Here is a 22,892-nt window from a genome sequence, read left to right as displayed (position 1 = left end):
CTTTCATTCATTCATGTATATACACACACACACACACATTATCAGTCCAGTTATATAAGTAATTATAATGGAGGAAACTTCATTTTTTTACTTTTTTTTTTGAGAGAGAGCGAATGAGAGAGTGTGAGAGCACTTGGGGGAGGGGCAAAGGGAGGAGGAGAGAGAAAATCTTAAGCAGCTTCCATGCCCAGTGTGGAGTCTGACACAGGTGCAATCCCACAAACGTGAGATCATGACCTGAGCTTAAATCAAGATGCTTAGCCGAGTGAGCCACCCAGAGGCTTCTAGTTTTCTTTACTTTTTGATGGTTAATTGTATTTTCTTTGGTAACCATCTTTTTTTAGACCTCATCTAGAACTACTAGTTTTAGGCTTTTGCATCATGACTAAGCTTAAATTTTATGGGCTAGCAAGAAAACCTAAACTACATATATAATGTTATTTCCAAGGGAATTAAATTCTGATTCATTAACAATTGGCTTTATTTAAAAAGTGGAATATGATCTAGTCAAATATTTGGAGTTACTTTAACTGATTTTGTCCCCCTATCCCTGATTTTGTGTTCTCGCTTTGCTCAGAATTTAGGCTCAAGGTAATCAGCCCCTGAATTAGCTGTCTGAGCTGCTAAAGTAGTAACTCAGTCTCATTTTAGTAAGCGAGGTAAATCTGCACTTTGGTAGATTAAGGTCAATGTACTGAGCTGAGCTTGAACAGAAAGAAAGGGGTTGTTTTCCTATCCTTCCAAGAGTGAGATATAATCTGGGGTGTTATTTGCATGTGTGTATGTGTAAGAGAAAGAACTTTTCTGTTAGTATTTGGAGAAATTAGGGAAGGTAGTTGCTAGGTTTAAATCTCATGGCTCAAGGATTTGGCCTTTTGAGTTTTTGATTTGATTTTAAAGATTACTAGTGTCTGAAATTTTATGTTATGAAAATGGAGTTGTTTTTATTTTTTATAAATATTCTAACATATGTTGACAAATGTGAACTAGTTTACAGGATGATTATTTTCAATTTTTGGTTTGGTAGTCTTAGTAGAATTATTTCATTTTTCAGAAAAAATGGACCTCAAAATTAGATGAGTCCATTTTTGTTTACTGCTTTTATTCTTTTCTCTTTGACTAAAATGTTCTCTTTTCATATTCTTTTGTGGGAATCTGACCTCTTTTAACTGTTATCTTTTTGGAAAAGAAAGCCAGCTATACTGACCTCTCTGAGATAGTAGTTTCTCTTTCCTTTATGTGTGCCATTCTTATAGTGTCTATCATGTTTTCCTGTGACTATACATTATTGAGGGTCTAATCAATATATATGTTAATACTTAAAGACAGAGCTCCTTTCTCATTTCACTATCTGATCATCCCACATTTCTTCCCTTTTTAATCTATCACCTGTATATTCAGACCATTCATCAATCAAACAGATGGATGTTTTTGTCCCTTATCACTTGTTAGTTATATTGCAAATATTATTTTATTCATTTTTTTCTGTATGTTTGTAATGTGTTTACAATTGTGCATATACTTTTACTTCTGTAAGAATATAAGTAAATTCATATCTATAAAATATTTTTTATATAATTTAGTATAATCCAGGGGATTATTTTTTGGTCTGTATGTTACATAGAAATATAGATAACCTCCTTCCTCTTTTTTCATAATGAAATACCAACTATAACTTTCATTTTTTACATTTTAACCTCTCTGAATCTGAGATACATGTATAAATAATGGCATGGCATAATTTAATTGGTATAATTTTTTCTTTCTCAGTGATACATAAAGTAATGGCACATCTTCTGTCTTTGTTGAATTGATACTGAAGATGCATGCAAAGAGGAAATAAAATTGTTTCAGAGAACGTGGGAGTGAAAGAAAGTATTTCCAAATTTACTTTCTTTTGTACCCCATTTTAATTTTTTTTTTTTCAACGTTTATTTATTTTTGGGACAGAGAGAGACAGAGCATGAACGGGGGAGGGGCAGAGAGAGAGGGAGACACAGAATGGGAAACAGGCTCCAGGCTCTGAGCCATCAGCCCAGAGCCCGACACGGGGCTCGAACTCACGCACCGCGAGATTGTGACCTGGCTGAAGTCGGACGCTTAACCGACTGCGCCACCCAGGCGCCCCTTGTACCCCATTTTAAATGTGTGTACAGCCAAATGAATACATTTACTATCATAATTAGATATTTGACTGTTTTACCTACTTCCTTTTTATTTATGTAGGTCAACCTAAAAATGTTTTGGACCTTGTCTTTGGAAAAATGTACTTTGTGTTTCTGATTGTTTTATATTGGTATCATAGTATATTTAGGCATCTACACAATATAATCTAACAACGATTACCCACATATTTAGTCTTCATATTTGTAAAATTTTTTTGGTAAAGAAATGCTAAATTGATACTCAGTTTAATGTCTTCAGAGATCTTCTGTATAGAAATTAATATTAAGCTATATATAGCTTTGGCATAAACTAGCATATGATTTATGAGGAAAATGGTTCCTTAGGGAAGAATTTCCTTACTTTTAAATTCATGGTTATGTACCTTTGACCCATGAAGTTCAGTGTCAGAGCATATGGTCTTCCTGTAGTTTGAACAGAAGAGAAATGACTACTGCTGCTTTGGGGGTTGTGTGTTCTTGCTTGAGGGAGAATGGACTGTTTAAAAAAAAAAAAAAGAAAAAGGGAAAGAAAGATACTAAGAATATTGTAACTGAAGATGACTGGTTCTTTATCTGATCCTGCTTGCTTCAGCTTGCTTTCTGAGGAAGCTGCTTGTTTCTTTCTTCTTTCTCCTTGATGAATTTCACTGATTTCATTTAAAAGAAGAATAAATTACACAGCGTTACATAGTTCTATTATGTCATCTTCCCAAAGTTTCTTGTGGGCACAGCACCTCATCATTGGTTACTACAATCTTGATAGGAATTTTTGTTTAGTAGTTACCTTAAGTTTTTACTTAAAAGTACAAATATTAGAATTATATACAATTATTCTAATGCACATTTTTCCTTCAAAATTAATTTTCCTAGAGCTATATAGTTTGATGCCAAAAGGAACTATGTATGACTCATGAACAATAAAATGGGTAAGAAGTTGCTCATTGTTGAAAGGACTAAGCTTAATTTTTTCCCCCATGGATTTACCCAAGTCTTATTTAAAGCCTTGCAACTATAGAAAATTTCACTTAATGTCATTGTTAATGTAAAATTATTCTAATTTATTGTGTCATAACCAACAAAATAGAAAAGGTAATTGGAAACAATCATTTAGAGAATGGTCTATTTTTTTTTTTTTGCCTTTGAACATTATCTGCATTCTCTACTGTTTTATATATGCCAAAGATCCATGGATTTGTTTTATACATTTCCTTTAGGAATCTGTAAGTCTCACAGAACATGTAAATATGCCCAGGGAGATGTCAGCAGACTACATTTTTATCCTGGATCTGCCACTTACCCACTGTGTGATTGTGAGGAAGTCATTTTTATTCTCTGTTTTTCATTTCTCTTTATCTCACATAATGGGAATAATAAATCTTGTCATGCTTACCTTTCACCATTTTCATAGTGACTTTTAAAATCCCTGGTTTTAAGTATTGAAACATTAGAAAACAAAGTACAAATTGAAATGGTGCTTGCATTCAAGAAATAAACCTTTTGTTTTAGATTCTTAATAAGTAAAATTTAGATCCTGAAGACAATCTGGATGGCACTGGCCATTCGATGTCTGAGTATTTGGAGGATAAGACTAACTTCAGTGAAATTGATTAATTTTTAGAAAGGGAAAACTGCCTGTTATTATAAAAAAGCAATAATGAACCACCAGGGCTACATGCTGTATAGTAATATTAAGCATGGCAACTTCGCATCTCTAACTGCTGAGCAGCATTAGAAACAGATTGATATTTATAAAGCTGTGTATTCTTGTTCATTATTGCTTTTAGATTGCACCATTTGAGGTGGGTTTAGGTAGATTCAGAATGAGAAAATAATTAAGTTCTAATTAGGAAAAAATTGTTACTGTTTTCACATTTGGGAACAATTCACTTCCACTAGTGAAATAAACTAGAATTCTGTATTCTACAGAATGAAATTATTGATTTTTTTCTGCTTTTGTTATAGATAACCTGGATCCAAGAAATGGAGTGGGGTGGGTAAAGGAGTTGTCAGTTATAAGGTGGATATGTATAAAATTAAGATGATTTAAGTTGTGAGATCACACTTTGCTACTTAAATGAAAAGGGGAGCTGCTGACCTTCTCTTCTTTTTCTTCGTGTTTGTGTTTTACCCCTGCTCCAAGAAATGGTAAATTTTAGACTAAATTTTTTCTTTGAAACTTACATTAAGGTACAATGGTGTAATCTAATATGAAAACACACTTGTTGAGCGTTATAAATTTGAAATTACTAATTTTTAATGCCTGTGCAGAATGTGTGTTATACCTTTCCCTCCTCTAATCCTGTGCTTTATGTTTTGTCTGTGTCTATGAATAACATTATTTCCTGAATATTGTCCTTATTAATAATTCTTTCTAACTTTCTCTTTCACATTTTCTTCCTGGATTTGCTGTTTTCTTCAGTCTCACTTCAAGGTCAGTATGCTTGTACTAAAACAATGTTAGCATACCATGCTCTTATCTTTATCTTGAACTCTAATAAAGAACTGAAATGACAGCACTTACTACTGCAGGAAAGACATGTCTAGAAATCTAGTTATGAGTGCATAAGATATAGATGAAGAGTAGATTCAAAGTTCTGTGCTTCAAAAGGTAGTCAGAAATCAAGAATCGGACTGAGCATGTTTTGACTGAGAGCAAAATGAAGATGAAAGGAGCCACAAGGGGAATGAGAAGAAAAATGGTTTTAATGTCATTAAAATTTCATCAGAGACATAAAATGTAGCGTGAATATTGGAGAGAAAGTGCTGTAGTCTGTGGGTTTTTAGAAGAAACTTGAAATTATTTTATATACACAAACTTATACACCCTTTAAATTTGGTTTTGTTTTGTGATTCTGCTGAATGGTAGAATAAATGAGAATATAAACAGCCACCCCTAGTTCTGTTTATATGTGCCAGAGGCACTGTGGTAGACCTTTACATATTTTATTTCCATTGATCTTCCCAACAAGTATGTAGGGAGATTGATTATTTCCACTCTTTAGGTGAATAACACAAGGGGCGACCAAGCCCATTAAGTAATTTGTCCATCTTTATTATGAAGAGAAGTTAACAGCACAGATTATCATTCTGATGAGGAACTAAGATTAGGGAACATGATTTCTGTAGGCTCAACCAGTGAATAAATAATAAAATTTATATTTGAAGCCAGATCTCATTTTGGCCTCAGGGCTTTATGTATTCTGTGCTCTCTACCATAGGAATTAAGAGTGTGAGCTATAGAGCCCTAGATAACTTGAATTTTTTTAGGTTTCTCATCTGTAGTTTTTTCATCTGTAAATTTGGGATAATTATCTAAAGGGTTGTTGTAAACATTGAATGAGTTCATATGAACAGCGCTTAGAAGATACAGGGTAAACAATCAATATATAGAGCTATTATGATTACTCCTTTTTGCGTTTTTTGTGGAGTCCTGTTTGATCCAGGATATGATAGCATGATGTGATATATTTCAGGTTCTTTAAAACACTATACTGTTCCTTATTGACTCATACCACTGTTAATAGAAAGTGCAAAGTAGAATCCCTATGCAAAGTTATATATGTGTAGAAAATGAGAAAACATGATACTTCTTCTGTAATGATATTTTTGTTAAGACTCCACTTATCTTTTCAGGCGCTAAATTTCTGCTATAGGTAAAATATGTGTTGAAGCTTTTTAGGAAAAAGATTCTCTTTCCCATTTCTACTCCCTGGTATTTCTTCTCAGTGTTTAAATTGATGACCTAAATGATATTTCTGAAAAAGTCCCCTCCTTACCTTTGACTCATTTAAGAATAAAGTAATTTGTATGGGTTGTAAATACATTAAAAAAACAAACCCTTCTTTCATAATTATTTATAATGTTATAATTTAAAAAATTTTTAATGCTTATTTGTTTTTGAGACACACACACACACACACACACACACACACACACACACACACACACACAGAGTGGAGTGGGGGAGGGGCAGAGAGAGAGGGAGACACAGAATCCAAAGCAGACTCCAGGTTCTGAACTGTCAGCACAGACCCCCACACAGGGCTTGAACCTACCAACTGTGGGATCATGACCTGAGCCAAAGTTGGACGCTTAACCAACTGAACCACCCCTATATTGATCTGACTTTGTCAGTCAGATTTACACTATCCTCTTCCTTCTCTATTAACAGAGGACCACCTCTCCTTTGCCAAGTACATAGACCTTTAGGGTATCCACAGTTTTGAGTTTATATTTTCACTGATATTGACCTTCCTTTTGTTTCTGTGGAACTAATGGCCCAGCTCTTTTCAAAGGCTAAATTTTCCTTTTCTCTTTTACTTCCTTCTTATCAGTTTTTAAACCCCTGCCCCATAGGTTAAGTTCTCCTTCTCTTTATTTCCATTCTGTTCCTCTCCACAGATTCTCCCAAACATAAAACATGTACTAGTTTCCCCTCATCCTTAAAAAGAAATGTAAATAATCCTTGTCAGTATCTTTTCCTTGGCCTTAGTTCAGTACACCATCTTAATTTTACATTTTACCTTTTTATTCTGTTGACTTGCACAGTTTTTGAAAGAATCATTTATGCTTGCTGCCTCCACTTCCACACTTCCGTTTATTTTTCAAATGTAATTTGGATTCTTCTCTCACTGCTGTGGTAAAATGGCTTCAGTGATATACTGGTTGCCAAGTTTAGTAACTTTGTTTGTCTTGGGTCTATTGACCTTTCTGGGGTGTTAGATATTATCAATTACCTCTTTTCTTTCTAGGAACCCTTCTTTTGTAGTTTATGTGATACTGTTTTCTGCTAGCTCAGGTACCACCTCATTGACATTTTTCAGTCTGTTTTGCTTTTCTTCTTTTACATGTTTCTTAACTCTTGGGATTTCTCATATTCTTTTTAAAAATTTCATTTTCATTTACATTATTGGTTACCTGCCTTATTACTTACTACCAAAGACTCAGTTTTATTTATTTTGTTTTGTTCAGGTTTTTATGGAACTTTTATTTCAAACCATATTTATTACAGAACAAATCTTACATTGTTTGCAATAAAAATAGCAAGCACAAATACTGCATTTAAAAAGTGATTTTCGGGGCTCCTGGGTGGCTCATCGGTTAAGCCTCCGACTTCGGCTCAGGTCACGATCTCGCGATCCGTGAGTTCGAGCCCCGTGTCGGGCTCTGGGCTGATGGCTCGGAGCCTGGAGCCTGCTTCCGATTCTGTGTCTCCCTCTCTCTCTGCCCCTCCCCCGTTCATGCTCTGTCTCTGTCTCAAAAATAAACGTTAAAAAAAAAAAATTTAAAAAGTGACTTTCCCATTTTCTACTGTAAACATTTTCTCCACACATTATAGTAAAGCAGTATGGGTACCACTTAAGTAATTTTGAGGGTGGTACAGTCTGAACACAATTCAGCTTTAGTAATGAAATACCATGAAGGATTTTGCCTTGTGTTTGGAGAACTTACATCTCTAACTTAAGCATCAGGTGGACATATTTTTACAGGAAAGTTTTATCGCTTTTGTCTTTTGTGTGACAGGTTTTGATCTAAATATCTCTAAACAAAGCCCTACAAAAAGCCCCAGAAGCATTTGTGTGTGAAAGTCATTATTGTATACATAATTCTGTGAGTTACAGGTTATGTTAATTATAATGTTGTTAGCTGGTTCATTTTAGTAGTTGTTACTCTAGCAGTAAATGCCATTAAGCTATACTTATTTCTCAATAATTTTATTTTCCAAGATATACAAAATAGGTTTTGTTTTTCCAGTGGCAAAGATCATTTTGGTTGTAGTATGTAAAAAAGGTTTTCTTTGTTCCAGGTTGGAATTTAGTGCAGTACTTTTTTCTATATAGAAGCATTTCACCATTTTAATTATGGTTTTGCCAAGACCAGTTGAACAGATCATTAAGAGAATATTGATGGCTTGAGATTGGATTGGATATTTGGATAACTTCATTATGGGACCATGGGCAGGATACTTAACCCTTAAGTGTTTGTTTTAACCACCTGTTTTGTGTTAATAGTGACACTTTAGTGTTTGCTTTTTAGTGTCCTCCTCTAAGCTTTCTTGGTTTGTATAGATTTATTTGTTTTCTCTTTCTTGTCCTTTACTGCCTTTCCTCTGTCCCTACTTCCATTTAGTACAGAGAGATTTCATTTAGTGTGATAATGAGTGAAGATTCACATTCTCTGTTCTTAAACGTATATACATGTCTTTAGTTATTATTCAATGACATTATCCCCAGAGAAAGAATACAAAGAAATGATTCCATGAATAGATGAAAATATATGATTTCAGGGGTGCCTGGGTGGCGCAGTCGGTTAAGCGTCCGACTTCAGCCAGGTCACGATCTCGCGGTCCGTGAGTCCGAGCCCCGCGTCGGGCTCTGGGCTGATGGCTCAGAGCCTGGAGCCTGTTTCCGATTCTGTGTCTCCCTCTCTCTCTGCCCCTCCCCCGTTCATGCTCTGTCTCTCTCTGTCCCAAAAAATAAATAAATGTTGAAAAAAAAAATTAAAAAAAAAAAAAGAAAATATAGGATTTCATTCATAATTCATTGTTACTTTTGATTTAGCACCTTTGGCTAAAGGCAAGACATTCAGTAGGTGAGGCTTATAAATATCCTCTCATTTACTTCCTAGTTTACACAAATTGAGCTCAATATTATTATTACCCCTATTTTATTTGACAGTGCCTGTTGCAGATTTATCTTTAAAACAGATGTTTGGAATCTGTGGGATATTTTGTATCAACAGCATTTAGACCAGAGTACCTCTATTGTTATGTAATAAAAGCTAAATACTTTATGCCTTGCTCAGATGCATTCCTGTTTTTATATAGTCTCTTTCATCTAATTTGATGAAAGGGTTCTACATTGATTTCCAAAGTCTAAGTCAACTAGCCAGTTTTCTGATTGCACATCTTAGAATTTTTTTCATTGTTGTCTGACAGTAGGCACTAAAACCTTATGTCATTCACAAAAAGAGAACTATAGTTTGAAGCCTTCATTTTTTTTTTTTTTTTTTTTTTTAGCTAAAGTCTTCAGAACTTTATAGGCCTAAGAGCATTTCTGACCTTGTGGGATCTATTTACAAGGAGTTTGATTTATAGACACGAGTATAATCTAGGAGAATGATCTGTTGTTAATTGCCTTTTTTACTTGTCATTTGGTTGGCGTTCTTTTTTTTAAAATTAAAAAAAATTTTTTTTAATTTATTTTTGAGAGAGAGAAAGAGTGTGAGCAGAGAAGGGGCAGAGAGAGAGGGAGACACAGAATCTAAAGCAGGCTCCAGGCTCAGAGCTATTTGATGTGGGGCTCAAAATTGTGATCTGCGAGATCATGGCCTGAACCGAAGTCAGAGGCTTAACTGACTGAGCCACCCAGGCGCCCCTTGTTGGCTTTCTTAAACAGCCTTATTGTTGAAGAGTGTATTTCCTTATTTTTTTTCCTTTCAAGCAATAATATTGCCTAGTGTTTTTGTAATTGGTCACGCAAGCACAGTGTAGCCACAGCCTGCATAACTACCTTTTCCTGAAATATAGTGTTATTATTTTGAATGATTCATTGGTAGGAAAAAAAAAATGTGTGAACACATACTTGTACTGATCTACCTAACTGTTCTACTGAAAAGTATTGAGTTTTGTGCTATCATGCATTGAGAAGTGGCAAATGTAGCTTTTCATGGTGGCAATTATAGACTATTATCTGGCATTCTGTAGCTAAACATGATAAATTCAGTAGAGAAAGGAAGAAAGATTAAATTTACAGTTAGTTAAAATTTGAATTTGTATATGATTGCCAGATTTAGCAAATATACATATGGGATATCAGTTAAATTAGTATTTCAGATAAGCAATTGATACTTTTTTAGTATTAATATCATACAAATACTGGGGCATACTTATACTAAAACACTTCTCCCTCCCCTCAAAATAAATAAAGAAATAATAAAGCCTTATAAAAATCTTTTGAATAAGGTGTGACAAAAGAGATAATGTGATGATATACATTAAGGTGGTTGGTATATGGTGAGAAACTTACAAAGGTAGTTATTATAGTATTTTATCTAACATAATGCTAGACTTACATTCAAACATAGAGTATTCAATCTCACACACACCCTTCCCACCACCTGCAGAGTAAAAAGCATATTCTGTGATTCTGTGCAAGTTGATGATGGGGAATTTAGGTATTTAAATTTATGTGATAAAATACAATAGAGAAGGAATGCTTTATCTATCTTGTTTTGTATTAAAGGACAGTTTTTCTAAAAAAAAATAATAAGGTAGATATGTGTTTGTATGCATGCATATGCGTGTGAGAAGTAATGTTTCTCGCTGCTTGCTGTGCCAAATCCTATGCTGTGCATTTTCCATATGTTATCTTATTTATTCCACATAATGACTCTATGAGAGATGGGCATTATTCCCATATCACAAGTTAAAAGTTTAAAAAACAACAAAAACCAAACATGAAGCTTAAAGAGGTTAATGATCACATAGGTGATGAATAGTAAATCAGATATTTAATTCAGAGCTCTCCAACTCTTAAAAGCTTTGTTTTTAACCTCTTCATTACAGTATTCCTATCAGGGGCTCTCACATCCCTGGGGACTTTGAACATGTTTTGAGATTTACGAGTTTATCATGCTGATGGGTTATTATTTTGTATTTTCATTTCAGTGACAATGTAAAACACAATTTATGTACATATTTTGGATCATCTAGGTGAAATCCTATAACTAAATGGCATATTTATCCATAAGCATTTGCTTTGTGGTTATGATATTGTTATCAAGTATTAACTGCTGTAATTGCAATGGGCCAATGAAAAAAGGAGGTGGTAGGCTTAATAATGGTCTTTTAATTTCAAGCAAAGTTCAGATGATATTATGATGTGCTGTGGGAAGCAAACTTGTTTTTTACCAATTTGACAAAGAAAAGTTTTGGGACAGTTTAATTTTCTTATGTTTCAAAAGCACTTGGACCATAGTAGTAAATACCTTAAGTGCACTGTGATCAGTGATTTACCTGTATATTAAATCAATATTGGCAATTTGAATTTCACTGTATATTTTAGTCTTTCTTTAATTTATAGCTCTAGAATATTTGTATATTTCAAATATTATAATTTGTGAACAGAGAACCTAGCAAATCTTTTCCTTTACACTTTCTAGATTCAGAGAATCTAGAAAATCTTTTCCTTTACACTCCTTACACTTTCCTTTACACTTTACATCCTTTACACAATGTACCATTCTATAGTTCAGGTACAGACCCTTTAGTCATGCGGATGAAGCACTTCTGCTCAGGGGGTGCTGGAATGCTTTGCCAGTATGCTGCCATTTTAATATCATTTTGAAGGATGAGTACTTGTATGCTAGGCAGAGATAGTGTAAAGACATTAGGACAACTGAAGAGACCAAAGCAAAAGAAAAACACCCCAAAACAAAAAACCTGCGGCAGGAGGGAGTGATAGAAATAAAGATTCTTGAGGGCCTTTGGTGCTAATTAAGGAAGCTTGAGTTTTATTATGAGGTCAGTATGTCTCTAACAAAAACAAAAAGCAGGCAAATGTAAACTAAACTTTTATAATTCACTTACGGCATGCTGAGTTTTTATAAATTATGTTTGTGTGTAGTCATATCTCTATTGGTTAAAGACCCCTTGGAAGTGGAGTTTAAATATTTTTGTGATGAAAATACAATGTAAAATTTCAGATTCATAGATTACAGTTTTGATTTTTTTTTTTTTTTTGCCTCCCTTTCTCCCATTAGGCCAGTACTATATTTATTATTTTTTTTTTAGGTTTATTTTTGAGACAGAAAGTTGGGGAGGGGAAGAGAGAGAGGAAGATAGAAAATCCCAAGAGGGTGCTGCACTGTCAGCACAGAGCCATATGCAGGCTCAAACTCATGAGTTGTGAGATCATGACCTGAGCTGAAACCAAGAGTGCCCCCAGGCACCCCTAGGCCAATGCTTTATTAATGAAATCAGAAACTAAACTTTATTCTTTTCTCTCATTTCAGTGGAATGCTTTAGTGATTAATAATCTTCTCCCCAGTTGATTTAATGATTTTCATTGTATTTTACCCAAAATTTATGAAGAAAACCACTTATGGAGTTTGCTGATTACTCGCATTTATATGCACCTGAGAAAAACTGTTACCATTATCTACTTTTTAATTTGTTATCTGCTTTTTATTAATGCTTTGTTTCCCAAGGTAGCCTCCAGCTATTACCTCTCCATGTGCATGTTATAGAGAAATGTCCAAGTTAAATTAGTTTTTAAACTGCTCCCTGTGAAACCACCAGGTGAAAAAGTACAAACAGCATACTCTTTCTGCACACATAGCTTAGTATACTGTTTTGTGGTGTGATTAAACTGTAGCATTCACAGTGCTCATTACTGACAGAGGCTTGGGGTACTGAAAGTAAATGCATTCATTAGTATCTACAAAGTACTTTTCAGACATAAAGAGGGAAACAAGATAGCAGGAAATAAAAAGCTATATTGTCTGTTTCATTGTTCTGTTCATGCTAGAATGTTACTTTTCCTAGGTCATGGGGTCAGCATTCTCCTAGGTCTGACTTCCACCAAGAATGGTTGAATCTCTGGATGATTCTGTGAGGCCTGAGGCATATAAACAGAAAATATATGAAAGGGAGAAGAAAATTAAATAAAGTAGGAGTATTGGGGAAGAATAAAATTGAAACGGGAGAAAAAAATAGAAGAGAGACATGAGGATATGTATATATCTCTTAGTACCCAAATTTTGCTCAAAAGTGTATAAAGTTGTATGTCCTGTTTTAGATGATAGACATTAAGATAATGCATAAAATAAATGGATGCTCTCCATAAAAATGCTTGTGCTTTCCTCTGTCATTATCAATAAATCAAGGAGAAATCCAGAGTGAGCAACACAGAGCAGCTTTCTTTAAAGAATAAAAACAATTGACAGTATATTTATTCTGTCACAGATCCAAAAAGTCAAGTCAGTTTTTTAAGACAGGAATTTTTTTTTGTTTCTCTGTTTCTCTAGCACATATTCAGATTTCTTGGCACACTTCAGTCATAGCACTGTGACATATCCTTGGTCTGCTTTTTTTTAGACTTTATAAATTGATTTTATTTTATTTTATTTTTTTTAATTTTTTTTTTCAACGTTTATTTTATTTTTGGGACAGAGAGAGACAGAGCATGAACGGGGGAGGGGCAGAGAGAGAGGGAGACACAGAATCGGAAACAGGCTCCAGGCTCTGAGCCATCAGCCCAGAGCCCGACGCGGGGCTCGAACTCACGGACCACGAGATCGTGACCTGGCTGAAGTCGGACGCTTAACCGACTGCGCCACCCAGGCGCCCCTATAAATTGATTTTAAATATACCGACAGTCATGGATTCTTATCTTTATACAGTTTGGGGAACAGGCATCAACCGTTGTAGTAAAACAATTCCACAAATTATACTAAGAAATGTGAGAATGGGTTCTCTGTTTTTCTTTTCTCCTCTGTTTTGGTTCCATTCTTAAGCAGTGTCTTTTCTTACATTTGGGGGATTGTATACCTGTTCTGGCCAGCATAAAGCTTCCCTCTTTTCTCTCCTGTGACTTTAAGTATGTGGAGTTGATTGTTTTCTTTTGGAATTCTACACCTTGGCTTAGTATGCTGCAAAGTACAGTGCAGCTCTGACCACCACTTCTATACTCTACAGCCTCTGCACTGAGATACTGCATATTTCTTGGGGAAAAAAGTCACACAACTGTCCTGACAGGTCTCACTGCAGATTTATGGCCACATATTTCAAATGTGCTCCCACTTATGCAGGCAGTTCTAATACAAATGCCTGTTAAATTTGATTTTACATTTTCAGAGATGATTATATCCTGCTCGCTCTTCTTTTGTCAAATCCACAAAATCCCTGCCTTCACCTCATAGCTGCTGACTTCACTTCATATTACATTGAGAAAATAGGAATCAGATGCTACCTACTGCATCTTCCCACCCTTAGATCTCCTGGCTTACATGCATCTGTACAGGTGTGTTTTGTGTGTTTTCTTTACAGTGGTTCACTGTTCTAAGTTCAACTCTGCCACTTTTTCTCATAATCCTATCCTAGTTACCCAGTTCAAGGATGGTGCTTTCTCAATTATCCTTCTCTCTGCTTTATTTTTAAAACTTTACTTTTTCCTAGTTTATTATCATAAGCATGATTTAACGTTTCCACCCTCCATCTTTGAAAGTCCTTTCCTTGACATGATAGTCCTTTCTAGCTGGCACACCATTTTTCTCTGTTCCTTCTTAACAAATCTTGTTTAAAAAATTGACTGTGTATAATTGCTGTCTGCATTTCTTCACATTTCTTCAAGTTTACCAAGTCAGACTTCTCTTTTATCTATTTTTTAATCTATTTTTATCACTTCCCTGAAACTGCTTTTGCCAGGGTTTGCGGTGGTATATTTTCAGGTGCCAGGTCCAAAAGTTACTGTCACCATCTTGCCTTTCCTTTCAGCATCATTATACACACTCCCTTCCTTGAAAGGTATTTTCTTTTGGCATTTCTGATAGCAGATTCTACTTATTTCTCTGTCCTTCACTTGTCATGCCTACTCTGTTGTCATTTCTGGCTCTGCCGTATTCCCCTAAAGCTTGAAGGGCTCCATTCTCAGCCCTATTGTCGTTTTTACATATACTTTCTCAGAAGATGTCTTCAAGCCTTGTGGCTTTCAGTATTACTTATGTATTTATAGCTCCCATCTATCGTGTATGTGGGACATGTCTATCATGTATATACATATGTCTACATGTACACAAAGGAGCTCCAGAGTAATATACTAATTATTTCCATGATGTCTTTAATTAGATATCAAACTTAACTTTACCCAGATCAGATCTCTTCATTTTTTCCATTCTTTTCAAAATTTCTTCCTCAGTATTCCCCAGTTCAGTAAATGGTATCACCATTCACTCATTACTCAGAAATAAATCAACTAATTCCTGATTTTTCTCTCCTGCCACTCCCTATATTAAATCTATCAGGAAGTCCTATCATACATCACAAATATATCTGAAATTCAGCCATTTCTCTCCATGCCCTCCTATGAAGTATTATCTCTTACTCATACTATCAGAGTAGCTTTCTAACTGGTACCCTTGCTTCTACATTTTGCTCTACTAGTCTCTTCTCCATGGCAGCTAGACTGAACTCTTAAAGCATACAGTAAATGCTGTCACTCCTTAAGACCTTGCTCTGCCCTCTATATTCAGAATAAAACCCAAACTCCTTACCATGGTTTATAAGGCTCTGCATCATCTGACTTCTTGCTCCTTTTGTGACCTCACCACTTACTACTTACCCTTTGTAATACACCACCATATTGACTTTTAAAAGAAATCTGCCAAGCTTTTGCTGTCCTCACAGTATTTGTACTTATGTTCTTTCTCCCTCTTTCCCTAGGCCTTTACATGGCTTGCTTTTCACATCCTCCATCGCAGTTCCTCAGTGATGTCTACCCTGACCATTGTAGCTAAATAAACTATTATCACATTCAGCATCTCTATTACTTTGCTCCATTTGATTTTTCCTATAGGACATGCCACTGTGCTGTGTGATGCAGATTCTTTGTTAGTTGAAATTGTTTTGCCTCTTTCAACAATAAATTCCTGAGGGCAGTGAGGTTGTATTCTGTTCCTTAAAAGAGAAGCAGCCCTTATTCGCAACAACGTGGATGGAGCTAGAGTGTATTATGCTAAGCAAAATAAGTCTATCAGAGAAAGACAAATGCCATATGATTTCACTTGTGGTATTTAAGAAACAAAACAGGTGAACACAGAGGAAGGGGAAAAAAGAAAGGGAAGAAAATTAAGAGAGACTCTTAACTACAGAGAACAAACAGGGTTGATGGAGGGGAGGTAGGTGGGGGATAGGCTAAATGGATGATGGGTATTAAGGAGGGCACTTGTGATAAGGACTGTGTTATATGTAAGTCATGAATCACTCAGTTCTATTCCTGAAACCAATATTACACTATATGTTAACTAATTGGAACTTAAATAAAAATTTGAAGGAAGAAAAAAAGCTATGTACCCCTTGTTGGCATTCAGTAAATATTTGCCAAATAGCTAAGTGGAGGCTAACGCTTTCTTAGAAAATTTCATGGTTGGGTTTAGAATGCATGCTAGTTTTAAATTATTGACAAGTATGTAGCTTTCTCATTTGATAGAAATTTGAATTTTTATTGGGTTATTTTTATTAGTACTTTATGATACCAAGGAATTGCTTCCTAAAGCAAAGGCTTTTCAGTAACCTACAAAGCTCTGAAGCAAGGATTAGCAAACTACAGGCCTCCTGTACCCTTTATATAGCCTGCAAGCTAAGAATGGTTTTCATGTATTTAAAATAGTTAAAAAAAACAGAGAAGAATGTGTGACTCAGATTGTATATGGATTACAAAGTGTAAATACTTACTATCTGGACCTTTACCATAAAAAAGTCAGCTAAGTAATGAATCATTGAATTCTACTCCTGAAACCAATATTACACTCTGTTACTAAATAGAATTTAAGTAAAAAATTGAAAAGAAAAAAATGAATTATTCTTTTGTAGATCAAAAATTAAACACCAGTTTATGGATGTGGGGGAAGGTGGACAGTGAAAACCACATCCTGTGACTTTTTGTTCTGAAATAAATAGAAATGAAAAGATTAAAAAAATTTTTTGCTTGCCTTTGCTGGAGGGTTTGGCCCTTCATTGCTTGTGTGACCTCATCTGCCAGTATGCTGTGTCTCTCCATCTACTTTGATCACACTGGCCAGGCACATTCTTCTATCCGGATCTATGATTTGCTGTTTCCTCTGTGTGGAGCACTCTCTCTTCAATATGCGCATAGCTGTGCTTACTTCCTCATTTCCTTTACATCTTTACTTAAATATTACCTTAGCAGTGTGGCTTTTCCTGAGCACTTCATTTAAAATTGCAGTCTCACTGGTCATTCCCACGCTCCTTTTTTCCTCTTTTATTTTTTCCATTGGATTTATCACCATTTGACATACAGTGTATTTTACTTATATTCTCTATCTTCCCATTGACTGTAAACTCAGTGAGGGCTGAGATTTTTGTCATTTTTTTTCACTGCCATATTCCCAAGATAATACTTAGCACATAGAAGCTTTCATGAAATATTCATTGAGTTAATGGTAATAGATGAGAGTTATTATGAGAACCAACCTTAAAAAAAGAGTTTTCTGTCAAAACACTTGAATTCAGTTAACTTTGAGTAACTGCTATGAGATAGGCCTTGCCTCAGATCTGTGGAGATTTATAATACAAGGTCCTTGCCCACAAGGAGATCAGTGTGGTAGTGAGAACAAACATGGAAATAAATGAAATTAAATGTAAGATGGGACTAGATATGTTCTTCTGTTGAAGTGCTTGAAGAGCACTGTTGAATTGGTGCTCGCTTTGGCAGCACATAAACTAAACTTAGAACAATACAGAGAAGATTAGCATGGCCCCTGCACAAGGATGCCAGGCAAATTTGAGAAGTGTTCCAGATTTTAAAAAGACAAAAACAAAAACTGTTGAATTGATAACTAAAGCATTTTTTGGTAGAATTTAAGAGTTTATATAAAACTCCAAATTGTTAGTGATTTTATATTCTATAATGAAATATTTTCTTTTTTTTTTTGGTATGGCTTATTATCATTAGATTGCTAGGGATACAGTGCCATGAAAATAAAAATCCTTATTTAAAGCAGCTCTTAAATAACCCAAAACATTGTAATTAGACATAGAATATGTAAAAAATATTATTTTTAGTTTCTTATATACTTTTGGGGATGATATAATATGAAATTGCTTTTTTTAAGCCAAGTGTAGGTATTCAGGTAGTGTTATGAAATTTCACGTCTTAGTTTTTATGTTAAGTGTCAATGGAGGGTGTTCCTGGGAAGGTTGAAGGAGAGGGAGTGTCTGTGCATGCACATGCAATATCTGTATATTCTCTCTATATGTAAACATTTATGCATAATAAAGATGTTTAATATGTAATACTTGAACAATATTTTGCTTGAAATTAATGTATTTTTAAGCTTTTTTTTTTCTAGCTTAAACTGCTTTTCTCTAATGAAAGCACAAATAGCTGAGTCAGATTTGATTTTTAGTATTTCCTTAAACCTGACAATAGTAGCATTCTATTTTTTTCTTAAATGTGCTTGGGAGATTTTTATGGTAGGGTGACCTACTACACTAGCATTATGTATCTGTCTTTTTGACAAAGCAAAAAGCCACTAGGAGTGTAGTTTCTGAAAAAAGTATGATGGTGTCTTAATAGAATGTAAATTTTGAAGGAGAACAAGAACTAGTCCTTTCCTAATAAACTTTCTTAGTTACTTAAAGATAAGGAAGATGTTCATTTTTCAGTGCTTACATTGTTTTGTAATGTTAAACTGTATTTTCCCTCAGAGCCATGTTTTGGGCAAATTTGTCAATAGAGGGGATGTAGTTTCCTTTTTATGCGTGTGTTTAACAAATATTTAATGAGTATCTACACACAAGGAGGAACTATGCTATGAGTTGTGAGTTATGAAAATATATCAGACATGGACCATGACCTCTAGGAAGGCATTTTCTCTCCTTCCTTCCTTCCTTCCTTCCTTCCTTCCTTCCTTCCTTCCATCCTTCCATCCTTCCATCCTTCCTTAGGTGTTTTTATTTTTAAGTAATCTCTGTACCCAATGTGGGTCTCGAACTTACAGCCCCAAGATCAAGAGTCGTGTGCTCTACTGACTGAGCCAGCCAGGTGCCCCTAGGAAGGCATTTTCTTAGGTATGATGAGATATACATGTGGATTACACTAATATGAGGAACAAACTAACATGTCCTAAGATATATTTAGTTAAAATGACTATGGGAGCTGAGGAGAGCCAATAGTAGTTATGACCTAAGAGGTTTACCTAAGTTTGAGTTTGGATTTTAAGAGACAGAGGCTGAGGGAATAGTAAAAAAGTAAATAGGGGCAGATTTAGTAGATCTAGTGTGTGCCTGAGAATTGTGTATTTTTAACAAGCTCCCAAGTGATGCTGATGATGTATGTTCATGGATCATACTTTGAATAGCAAGGTGGTAGATCACATCTTATAAAACTTCTTGTGATAGAGACCAGTAGAGATAAATCTCTTCTTTTCCATTTTTGCATTTCTCTCTTCTTACACATTAATTTATTCATATCTGTGTGAGAATGGAGAGAGTTAAATTCATTCATTATTCATTCATTCATTCATTCATTCATTATTTCATTATTTATTATAATAGTTGGGAACTCCTCAATTGAGAATCACATTTTAAAGGATTAATTCATTTCTGAATCTCCTTTCTCCTTTTCTTGCTTGAAGGATATTAAAGGGTATAAGTTCACTTTGAATTTAACCCCAGTTAATTAATTCAGGCTTAATAGCAGTCTAAGAGAGTTAAAAAAAAAAATCTATACTAAGCCATTTAAATCCTTTTCTTTCTGTTTAAGGTATGGGTTTACTAACATATTTGGGTTTTCTTGTCTACCCAGATTTAAATCAAATTACATATTGATCTGTTTATAAGAGAAAGTAATTTCATGTTTCACAGATTCTATTATGTCTCAGAATATTTATTCCCAAACAATTCCTCAAGTTACATCTTTCCTTTTACTTATCACGTATGTTGTGATAATACTGCTGTTTGTGTTCTTTGCCCAAGAAACAGTGTTGAAAAGGATATTAGACAAGAAAGTTGGTTGTATTCATCCACTCTAGTTAATTTGTGAATTCAGAACTTTCCATATATTTGTGTTGCATGTGCACGTAAACATTATACAAGAAGGTGGGGTAGGAGAGACAATGGGAGATATATTGATTTAATACTCTTAAAATTTTCTATACTTTTCTTGGTTGCCTGACTTATTAGATAAAATCATTTTATTTTCCTATTTAATTATCCTTTAGTCTATAGAATGAAAATGTAGAGCTAAAGCCAGAAAACTAAGTTAAAGAAAAGAAATTGAAAACATGAAAAGAAAATGGAGTTGGAAGTGGAAAATTAAAGACCAAAAAAAATAAGGGAAACTTAAATGTGCCATACTGGACTACTTTCTGTTAGTCTGATATAGATGAAGATCCTATTTTGAGGTAAAACCACATCTCATTTTTAAAAACATAATTTTAAAATGTTTTTTAAAAGTATTTTGTCTATTTTAAAAAATTTAGAAACTACAGAATACCATTAAAAGAAACATTGAAAACATCCTAAGTTTTTCCTTTTTAATTTTTTCAGTTATGTATGTGTGTATGCACACATATGTTTAGGATCATGCTTTGTATTCAGCTTGGTATTCTATATTTATTACTTAGTATTTTGTCGTGTCTTTTTGGAGTTGATGGAGATAATCATTAAAAAAATTCTATGACCAATATTTTGAAGATTAAAATTATCTTTTTTTTTTTTTAAGTTTATTTATTTTTGAAAGAGAGAGAGAGAGAGCATGAGCTGGGGAGGGGCAGAGAGAGAGAGGGAGACAGAATTCGAAGCAGGCTCCAGGCTCTGAGCTGTCAGCACAGAGCCTGATGTGGGGCTTGAACCCACGAACAGTGAGATCATGAACTGAACTGAAGAACTGAAGTTGGAACTTAACCTACTGAGTCACCCAGGTGCCACAAACATTAAAAAAATTTTTTTTTATTATTTTTGAGAGAGACAGAGTGAGGGTGGGGGAGGGGCAGAGTTAGAGGGAGACACAGAATCCAAAGCAGGCTCCAGGCTCTGAGCTGTCAGCACAGAGCCTGCCAGCAGTGGCGGGGGGTTCAAACTCATGAACTGAGAGATCATGATCTGAGCCAAAGTCAGTCGCTTAACTGACTGAGCCACCCAGGCACCCCCAAACAGTTTTGGTTTTTAAATGCATACTACAAGTTGGATTGGAATGATTATTGGGATAGGATAGGGGCAGTGGGATTTTTTATTCTCTTTTCTGAAACACCACTAAAAACACCCTGACCTAGTTCTATGGCTTGCGGGTAAAGTCAAGATGAAAATAAACCACTCATTCTCAGATAATAATAACGATAAAAAGTACTGAAGAATGAAAAGGGTTTTGATTGGATCAACAGTTGAGTCTTTAAGGTTGGCCCGCTAACCAAAAAATACACAGGTGATTTTAATTAGGTTTCTTCCTCCATGTGTCATAATGCTCCAAATAACCAGGTTACTGCTATGGCTTTAGTGGTTGCTAGCACCATCTGGAATAATCCACAGATGCAGGGTGAAAAGAATTTATATACCATCTAAAATTTTTTTCACCCTAAAAACAGCAAATATTTGTATCAGTAAACTAATGTTATGAGAAGTTTAATTTTGAGAAAGAGCAATTTGATTCATGAAAAGAAAATCTTGCTTCATTTTTTGGTCTTTTCTAATGCAAAGGTCCCAATCTGTTTTTTTCCATTAGGATATAATTGATATCAGATTAAAAAAAATCAAAACATTAGCATAGAAAATTATATAGTGAGGAGAATCAAATATAAACATGATTTGCATTTTTATTTCTTTTACTGGTATCTGTTTTTATTCTCTGTGGCTAAATATTTCTGTGGATATTCAAGATGGCAGAAAGTACAGATCTGAAATGTGACCTTAGCATAGCCTATTAGTGTGCACTTCCATCAGACCTTTTATTTTACCATCTATGTGACTAACTTACTGTTTGATTTTGAATAAATTTTCTGTTTTTACTATTTTTTAAGTGTTTTTATTTATTTTGAGGGAGAGAGAGTGTGCACACATATGAGTGGGGAAGGGGCAGAGAGACAGAGGGAGAGTGCGAATCTCAAGCAGGCTCTGCGTTGTTAGTGCAGAGCCCAATGTGGGGCTTGATTTCACGAACTGTGAAATTATCTCCTGAGCTGAGGTCAAGAGTTGGACCCCTGACTGAGCCACCCAGGCACCCCTCATTTGTAAAATAGAAATAACATAGTGCCCACTTCACAGGTGTATGGTGAAGTGAGGTGAGATAGCACACAGGAAAACGCACAAGGGGCACCCAGCAGCTGTTTGTTGTATTAATCAGCTCTGGGGAGCCATCCTTTCTGGATAGAGTATTCTTGGCTGCAGGTTTTTTTCCTTTAGCACTTTGAATATATCATGCCACTCCCTTCTAGCCTGCAAAGTTTCTGCTGAAAAATCAGCTGATAGCCTAATGGGTCCCCTTGTATATGACTGTTTTCTTCTCTCTGGCTGCTTTTAAAATTCTCTGTCACTCCTCACCATTTTAATTACTGTGTATCTTTGTGTGGACCTCCTTGGGTTGATTTTGTTGTGGACTTCTGTGGGCTTCCTGGATCTGGATTTCCATTTCCTTCCTCATATAGGGAAGCTTTCAGCTATTATTTCTCCAAATAAATTTTCTACCCTCTTTTCTCTCTCACTTCTTTCTGAGATTCCTATATTTCCAATGTTACTACACTTGATGGTGTCAATGAGTTCCCTAAGTCTCTTTGCATTTGTTACTATTATTTTTTTCCTCTCTCCTGTTCAGCTTGATTGTTTTCCATTACTCTGTCCTCCAGGTCACTGATCTGGTGTTCTGCTTCCTCCAGTCTATTTCATATAGTGTATTTTTAATTTCATTTACAGAGTTCATCTCTGATTGGTTTTTTATGTTTCCTATCTCTCTGTTAAGGGTCTCACTGAGGTCTTACTCTCTTTTCTCAAGTCCA

General features: G+C 35.0%; 1 protein-coding gene and 1 non-coding gene across 2 annotated transcripts in view; both read left to right on the top strand.

Moving 5' to 3' along the window:
• Window positions 1-22,892, top strand: part of ERC1 (ELKS/RAB6-interacting/CAST family member 1) — a 516,249-nt gene that overhangs the window by 205,125 nt on the left and 288,232 nt on the right. The gene's annotated exons all lie outside the window — the stretch shown is intronic.
• Window positions 17,602-17,708, top strand: LOC124502732 (U6 spliceosomal RNA). Its single transcript, XR_006959996.1, has one exon. It is a non-coding gene; the product is annotated as a U6 spliceosomal RNA (small nuclear RNA).

Source organism: Lynx rufus, unplaced genomic scaffold (genome assembly GCF_022079265.1).
Source record: "Lynx rufus isolate CCGP_SWC_20201006 ecotype Redwood Valley unplaced genomic scaffold, mLynRuf1.p SCAF_7, whole genome shotgun sequence".
Taxonomy (NCBI): domain Eukaryota; kingdom Metazoa; phylum Chordata; class Mammalia; order Carnivora; family Felidae; genus Lynx; species Lynx rufus.
This window is presented reverse-complemented; position numbering and strand designations above follow the sequence as displayed.